The following is a 9233-nucleotide window of genomic DNA, read 5'->3' on the forward strand; positions in this document are numbered from 1 at the left end:
CTAGTTGTTGTGTGGGTGTGTCTGTCTAGTAGTAGGTGGAGCTAGTCGTTGTGTGGGTGTGTCTGTCTAGTAGTAGGTGGAGCTAGCCGTTGTGTGGGTGTGTCTGTCTAGTAGTAGGTGGAGCTAGTCGTTGTGTGGGTGTGTCTGTCTAGTAGTAGGTGGAGCTAGTCGTTGTGTGGGTGTGTCTGTCTAGTAGTAGGTGGAGCTAGTTGTTGTGTGGGTGTGTCTGTCTAGTAGTAGGTGGAGCTAGTCGTTGTGTGGGTGTGTCTGTCTAGAAGTAGGTGGAGCTAGTCGTTGTGTGGGTGTGTCTGTCTAGTAGTAGGTGGAGCTAGTCGTTGTGTGGGTGTGTCTGTCTAGTAGTAGGTGGAGCTAGTCGTTGTGTGGGTGTGTCTGTCTAGTAGTAGGTGGAGCTAGTCGTTGTGTGGGTGTGTCTGTCTAGTAGTAGGTGGAGCTAGTCGTTGTGTGGGTGTGTCTGTCTAGTAGTAGGTGGAGCTAGTCGTTGTGTGGGTGTGTCTGTCTAGTAGTAGGTGGAGCTAGTTGTTGTGTGGGTGTGTCTGTCTAGTAGTAGGTGGAGCTAGTCGTTGTGTGGGTGTGTCTGTCTAGTAGTAGGTGGAGCCAGTCGTTGTGTGGGTGTGTCTGTCTAATAGTAGGTGGAGCTAGTCGTTGTGTGGGTGTGTCTGTCTAGTAGTAGGTGGAGCTAGTTGTTGTGTGGGTGTTTGTCTAATAGTAGGTGGAGCTAGTCGTTGTGTGGGTGTGTCTGTCTAGTAGTAGGTGGAGCTAGTTGTTGTGTGGGTGTCTGTCTAATAGTAGGTGGAGCTAGTTGTGTGGGTGTGTCTGTCTAGTAGTAGGCGGAGCTAGTCGTTGTGTGGGTGTGTCTGTCTAGTAGTAGGTGGAGCTAGTCGTTGTGTGGGTGTGTCTGTCTAGTAGTAGGTGGAGCTAGTTGTTGTGTGGGTGTCTGTCTAATAGTAGGTGGAGCTAGTTGTGTGGGTGTGTCTGTCTAGTAGTAGGCGGAGCTAGTCGTTGTGTGGGTGTGTCTGTCTAATAGTAGGTGGAGCTAGTCGTTGTGTGAGTGTGTTTATACAAAAGTGGGCGGTAATGCCACCTGTCTGTCGCCGGGCAATCTGATTGGCTTGACGTCACATGCCTATTGCACTGACGTGGGGATGTGGGCGGTGTGGAGTGGCGGGTATAGTCACGTGACACTTACACCTGACACGTCTCCAAGCCTCGGGGTTCTATCCGACCTCCAAGGTAATTCGCGTCCACACTGAATGTGCGCCTGTGTGGACATGGGAGCATTGCATGCGGCGTCATTGTGGTAACGTCGGCTGATCTGACCGTGTTTCTATTATCGTCGTTGTTGTTGTCTAGAGACTCTTATCAGAGACCGGTCCGTCTGTCCATTGTTGGCTAGAGACTCGATCAGAGACGACTCTTGATTTGAAGTTTTTTTTTCTTTTTCCCGACGTGACTTTGCCGAAATAACTAAAGAGTGGAGACTACTCTGTGTTATTTTCTCCGGTCTGTATCTCGAGAGAGAAAACTGATGCAGCGTCGAATGTATACATTCGTATGATTAGCACGCTTGCCGTGAATGTTTGTCAGAAGCTGTATTTATACAGCAGGAGGGAGCCGATGAGCTTTCAATCTATTTTTTCTCAGATGTCCAGTCGGAGCACACAGGGTCAGCACGTTACGACAATAAACACATTACACATAGACACGATCGGAGTGCAAAGTATAAGAAGGGAAAGCACAATCAGAAACAAGATTTAACTAAACTATTTATTCTAGATTTGAATTTTCGTGACTGCAAGGATTCATACTCTTGGTTGTTTCGGTGAAGTCACGTAGGTAAAGAAAATAATAAATAATAATAATAAAATAAACGATAAAAAATAACATCACAATTTTATTTATTTGTATCTAAAAGATAAAAAAATGAAATAAATAAAATAAAATCACAATTTTATTTATTTGTATCTAAAAGCTAAAAATTTTATATAAATAAAATAAAATCACGAATTTTTTTTATTTGTATCTAAAAGATAAAAAATTTAAATAAATAAAATCACAATTGTATTAATTTTTCTTTTTTCTTTTCTTTTTTATCTATTATTTTCTTTACCTACGTGCCTTTACCGAAAGAGCCAAGAGGTATGAACTATTTATATTTTACCAGGTAAAGAGCCCACTCAGCTACCGGCTTCTCTTTCAGAAGCGACCTGGCAACAAACGATCTCTCCAGGAAGTGGCTTATCTCGTGGAAATTGTCTCGCTCTGATGGCGAGATGTGATCTCACTGACGAAGCCCGTTGTATATTTGGAGTTTGCATGTTCTCTCTCTCTCTTGCCCTGGTGGTCGCGTGGGTTTTTATCCGGTGTTTCTGGTTTTTCCCTCCACATCTCCAATCGACATCACGCGTTTATAGAATTTGGCTCCTGTACAGTTACACGTGATAAGCCACGTGATTAGCCTCTGTGTTAGGAGTCTGTGGGACTCTGTGTGGTGAGTCTTTGGATTTCTGTGCGATTCATTTATGGGTCTCTGTGTGAAGAGTCCATAGATCTTTGCGTGGTGAGTCTATGGATCTCTGCGTGGTGAGTCTCGAGTATTTGGTTGCTGCTGATGCTGCTGATGATGGTATAAGCCCCTTCCGTTGAGTTATATACCAGCTCAGTGGGACCTTTGACTTGGTAAAATAAAAATTGTAGTTGCAATCGTTTTTTTTAAAGACCCTCTCTCCTCATTTCCTCTTTCCAGCCAGTCTGTATCTGTTGGGTACCCTCCCCCTCACCCCAAAAGCCCCTATCCCATTTGTCGTGCCTTACCCAGCACTCATATTTAATTAATTCTCTGAGCACGGTCCAGTAAACCCCCCAAACATCCTGGCCGTGTCTCCGCACACACTCTACAATAATAATATTAATAAATAAGGCCACATGCTATTTGTGGCCTTACCACATTCCTCCCGCCCTGTGGAATCCACCCACGAACCAGACAGACCACCCACCCGCCGCCCTGGTAAATGCCATCGCGAGGGCGGTGGAAGGGGGCAGGTGGGTGCGGGAGGGGGGTGGGGGGGGGTAAAGTGAGGGAAAAAACGATTTGATCCCCTGCTGATTTTGTACGTTTGCCCACTGACAAAGAAATGATCAGTCTATAATATTAATGGTAGGTTTATTTGAACAGTGAGAGACAGAATAACAACAACAAAACCCAGAAAAACGAATGTCAAAAATGTTATGAATTGATTTGCATTTTAATGAGGGAAATAAGTATTGACCCCTCTGCAAAACATGACTTAGTACTTGGTGGCAAAACCCTTGTTGGCAATCACAGAGGTCAGACGTTTCTTGTAGTTGGCCACCAGGTTTGCACACATCTCAGGAGGGATTTTGTCCCACTCCTCTTTGCAGATCTTCTCCAAATCATTAAGGTTTCGAGGCTGACGTTTGGCAACTCGAACCTTTAGCTCCTTCCACAGATTTTCTATGGGATTAAGGTCTGGAGACTGGCTAGGCCACTCCAGGACCTTAATGTGCTTCTTCTTGAGCCACTCCTTTGTTGCCTTGGCCGTGTGTTTTTGGTCATTGTCATGCTGGAATACCCATCCACGACCCATTTTCAATGCCCTGGTTGAGGGAAGGAGGTTCTCACCCAAGATTTGACTGTACATGGCCCCGTCCATCGTCCCTTTGATGCAGTGAAGTTGTCCTGTCCCCTTAGCAGAAAAACACCCCCAAAGCATAATGTTTCCACTTCCATGTTTGACGGTGGAGATGGTGTTCTTGGGGTCATATGCAGCATTCCTCCTCCTCCAAACACGGCGAGTTGAGTTGATGCCAAAGAGCTCCATTTTGGTCTCATCTGACCACAACACTCTCACCCAGTTGTCCTCTGAATAATTCAGATGTTCATTGGCAAACTTCAGACGGGCATGTATATGTGCTTTCTTGAGCAGGGGGACCTTGCGGGCGCTGCAAGATTTCAGTCCTTCACGGCGTAGTGTGTTACCAACTGTTTTCTTGGTGACTATGGACCCAGCTGCCTTGAGATCATTGACAAGATCCTCCCGTGTAGTTCTGGGCTAATTCCTCACCGTTCTCATGATCATTGCAACTCGACGAGGTGAGATCTTGCATGGAGCCCCAGGCCGAGGGATATTGACAGTTCTTTTGTGTTTCTTCCATTTGCAAATTATCGCACTAACTGTTGTCACCTTCTCACCAAGCTGCTTGGCGATGGTCTTGTAGCCCATTCCAGCCTTGTGTAGGTCTACAATCTTGTCCCTGACATGCTTGGAGAGCTCTTTGGTCTTGGCCATGGTGGAGAGTTTGTAATCTGATTGATTTCTTCTGTGAACAGGTGTCTTTTATACAGGTAACAAGCTGAGATTAGGAGCACTCCCTTTAAGAGTGTGCTCCTAATCTCAGCTCGTTACCTGTATAAAAGACACCTGGGAGCCAAAATCTTTCTGATTGAGAGGGGGTCAAATACTTATTTCCCTAATTAAAATGCAAATCAATTTATAACATTTTTAACATGCGTTTTCTGGATTTTGTTGTTGTTATTCTGTCTCTCACTGTTCAAATAAACCTACCATTAAAATTATAGACAGATCATTTCTTTGTCAGTGGGCAAACGTACAAAATCAGCAGAGGATCAAATACTTTTTTCCCTCACTGTATGTGGAAAACTGAACCTCGCACAGACGGAGATCATACAAACACCACTCAATCTCTAGGACAGGGGGAGATCATACAAACACCACTCAATCTGTAGGACAGGGGGAGATCATACAAACACCACTCAATCTCTAGGACAGGGGGAGATTCCACAAACACCACTCACTCTGTCGGACAGGGGGAGATCATACAAACACCACTCAATCTGTAGGACAGGGGGAGATCATACAAACACCACTCAAAAATCTGTAGGACAGGGGGAGATCATACTAACACCACTCAATCTCTAGGACAGGGGGAGATCACACAAACACCACTCACTCTGTAGGACAGGGGGAGGTCATACAAACACCACTCAAAAATCTGTAGGACAGGGGGAGATCATACAAACACCACTCAATCTGTAGTACTGGGTGAAATCATACAAACGTCACTCACTCTGTAGAACATGGGGAGATCATAGAAACTCCACTCACTCACTCTGCAGGACAGGGGGATAAGGGGCCGTCCATAAATGACGTCGCGCGATTTTGGACGATTTTTGATCCCCCCCCCTTCGTCACACGGCGTCACAAAAAGTCAGACCCCCCCTTAAATATGACGTCACAAAGCTCTGCCCCCCTCCCCAAAAAATAAACATGCTTCAAATCGCTTTAAACTATTGTCATTGTAGTGCGTATTTAATGTGGCGCTGCACTCTGATGTTGTAGGAGAAGACATTTATCAAAAAGTCTATTTAATTAGGTAGAACGTGTTGTCTATATTTATTTACAGTTGTGCATTTTGATGTGACGTCACGTTTCTCAACCCCCCCCCCCCTCGTCACACATCGTCACAAATGTCTGACCCCCCCCCCCCCCAGGTGCGTGACGTCTTTTATGGACGGCCCCTAACATACAAACTCCACTCACCTTGTATAACAGGGAGAGATCATACAAACGATAATCACTCAGCCACTCTCTGTAGAACAGTGGGAGATCATACTAACGCCGCTCACTCTGTAGGGCAGGGGGAGATCATACATCTACACTCATTCACTCTGTAGAATTGGGCACGATCATACAACCTCCACTCACTCTGTATAACAGGGGAAGATTATACAAAATGCACTCACTCTCACATCGGATTTGAGGAATTTTCGCCCATTTATCCTTACAGAATGCCTTCAGCTCAGTGACATTCGAAGGTTGCCTTGCATGGTCAGCTCTCTTCAGGTCCTGCCACAATATTTCGATGGCGTTTAGCCGGACTTTAACGAGGTCATTGTAAATCGCGGAATTTATTCTTCTGCAGCCATTGCTTTGTATATCTGCTTGTGCGTCTAAAATCATTGTCTTGCTGCAAACCCACTTTCATTTCAGCTTCAGCTCCTGGACAGATAGCTTAACATTCTCCTCTAGAATCTTCTGATACAATGCAGAATTCATGGGTGTGTCAATGATGGTAAGCCGTCCAGATTCTGAGGCAGAAAAGCAGTCCCAGACCATCACCACTTTCCCACCACCGTGCTTGACGTTTTGGATGAGGTTCTTTTGATCGAAAGCAGTGTTTGTTTTTTGCCAAACATTACGTTTCTCACTGATACCAACATTTTCTACCTTTGACTTGTCTGCACAGATAACTTTGTTCCAGAATTCGTGTGGATCATCTTAAGTGCTGTTTGGAAAACGTCAGACGGGCAGAAATGTTATTTTTAGAGAGCAGTGGTGTTCTCCTTGCTATCCTTCCATGAACACCTTTGTTGTTCATTCTTTTTCTAATAGTTGAGTTATGAACACTTACATTAGCCAAGGTGAGAGTGACCTGCAGATCATTGGATGTTTATTTTGGGGTTCTTTGTGACTTCCTTGATGATCTTCTGCTTTGTTGGAGAGATTTTGGAAGGATGATCGCTCCTGGGCAGAGTGACTGTGGTCTTGAACTTTCTCCATTTGTATACTATTTGTCTGACAGCGGATTGGTGGAGCTATTTTTATGAGGTCCTCAAAGATGTATTTTGATCATGGCATGGCTTGTTTCCATACACCTGTATGGTGAAGACCAAACTCATCAAGTTTCTGATCTTTGGTATAACATGTAGGCTTTCGCGACCAATGTCATCCATAATAGGTTTTTTGAGTTATATCGCGTAAATATAAATGTGTCGTTAAACCTGCCACCGCCCTACACAGCCAATTAGTAAGGTTTGTCAAGTAAACAGCACTGTCGTCAATGGCAGAACACGCGTGCCAACAAGGACATTCCATTGATGTTGATAATGTTGAAGTTTTGTGAAAAACTAGTTACTACTAACCGAGACTAATTAGAGAATCTATCGAAATTGAGAGAAATAAAACATATTTAACCATTCGGATAGCTACAGACTTAGTGCTGCTTGGAAGCGAATCATCAAATAATACAAGTGTAGTGTAGTAGAACGACACTACTGTGCTGGCTCGGTATGGGGGCTGTAGGCGGGTGCCACGGGGGTCGTGTCGGGCCGTGACACTCTGCGTGAACCCAACAGGACACGTGACTGGATAAAGGGGGGGGGGGGGTAGGGGCCCCAGGGAGGTCACGTGGTTGGGGTTCGGGCCTTCCCGAAGGATCGGGAAGGGGGGCGTGGCCTGGGGCGGAACCGGCCACGCCGGAGTGGTTATGAGCGGGGCGTGGACGGAGAGTTGGGGCTGGTCTGCGCTGTTCTGTTGCTGGGTCAACTCTGGGATGAAGCTCTCCAGTCTCCGCCAGTGGACCAGGCAGCGTGTTGGGCTGTCCTGGTCCAGTGATGTAGTACCCCAGTGTGTTAGCTAAGTTAGGGACGGTGGCTACCCCCTTAAGTCGTTATGTTAAGTGTTACCTGTTGTGTTAGCTAATAAATAGTGCTGCCTCCAAAGTCCAGTGTGCGCCTGAATTTAACCCACTACACATGATTTAAATGTATGCCTATACAGGTCACCATACATCAGTGGGGATTACCTGTACACGTAAATAACAGGTACCACTATTTTATTGCACGTAAACGACAGGGGGTGCGTTGATTACCATATGAATAGCCCAACCCTCAATGGATACCCATTCTAATTCATATGCATTAATTAATCCGCCCCTTCGCACAGGAAGGGCTCACAAGTGACTTCATCACATCTACGCCTCTATATAAGGAACGAAATAGGAGAATTTCTCCACAAATCTGGCTGTCGCCTGATGAAGCTAGTTGTAATTACTGGCGAAACGTCGTACTCGGATTGTAAATGTGGCTTTGCTCTCCAACACAACTGGCCTGCTTTACTAGTGACGCATTGGCATGTTCTGTTTATGTAACAAACCTTACCCATTGGCTGTGTGGGGTGGTGGCAGGTTTAACGATACATTTATATTCACGCGATCTAACCCAATAAACCTATATTATTTCTGATATTTATATAGGGTCGAACTTACCAAACTCACCGCTGAAGATCTATCTAAATGTTTAAACACCTAATACTAATTACCCCCTTAATTGAGCTAATGCAACCAGGGGTTCACTTACTTTTTCACATACCCTGAACCTTCATTACTCATTGTTTAATTCATACGTTATTCCGTTTCAAAATACATGGAATTGGTTAATATAAACCCTGTTGGATATTTAATAAAAGGCCGGTTTTGATTCAAGAACACTTTTATGGTAAAACTATGGAAGTTCCATAATTATGATTGGGGTTCACAAACTTTTTCTCGGCACTATAATTTGTATCACTGACTGCTTGGTTGCGTTTTACAGTTGCGTTTTAATTGTATGATTTGTACGTATGTAGAATAGGCATTCTTAGTTTATTTGTGTTCGCTTTTTTTGTTGTCCTCCGGGTTTTCCCTCCTTTTATAAACAACAACACGTGTTTAGAGTATTTGGCTGCTGCTATACATTTCTACACGATAAGCCACTTCGTTGAGCTATCGCTTGTGGTCAGGCCACTTCTGAAAAAGAGCTATATAGCTCCATGGGTCTTACGTGGTAAAACACAAGCAATTGTCATCAGGTGGGACAACCACAGCAAGAAAAAAACTGCTGAAGTAGGCGAGAGATCTGCCGTGGCACGAGGTTATATAGTAGGCCTCGACAGTAGGGGGGAGAGAAAAGGGGGGGGGGGGGGCAGAAAGTGGACCCCGCGGCAGAACCCGGGTCACTGGGGTAGAGATCGGAGAGAGATGCATACAGAGAGAGAAAAAGACACACAGAGAGTTGGAAATAACAGCTGACATAGGCAGGTAGGATGGAAACATCACAGTCAGTTAAGACTTTGCCTGGTTAATAACGTCATTCCAATGATTGCTTAGTTTGTACCCATCTTCTCGGTTGAGGTTGTGTCTGTGTTTATATATCTGGATGGCTTCATGAACAAATCTCTGATAACAGCCGATGGGTTTGCAGAGTACCTTCGTCTTGGAAAAGTCAATTTCGTGTGAGCCCACAGCGTTACAACAATGATCAGCAACAGCAGAGGTATTGGTTCTACCTTGTTTCAGATCTGCCTTGTGTTCCCGAACGCGGTCCGAGACATGTCGTTTCGTTTCCCCAATGTAAC

Source organism: Lampetra fluviatilis, chromosome 55, assembly GCF_964198595.1.
Source record: "Lampetra fluviatilis chromosome 55, kcLamFluv1.1, whole genome shotgun sequence".
NCBI classification, from domain to species: domain Eukaryota; kingdom Metazoa; phylum Chordata; class Hyperoartia; order Petromyzontiformes; family Petromyzontidae; genus Lampetra; species Lampetra fluviatilis.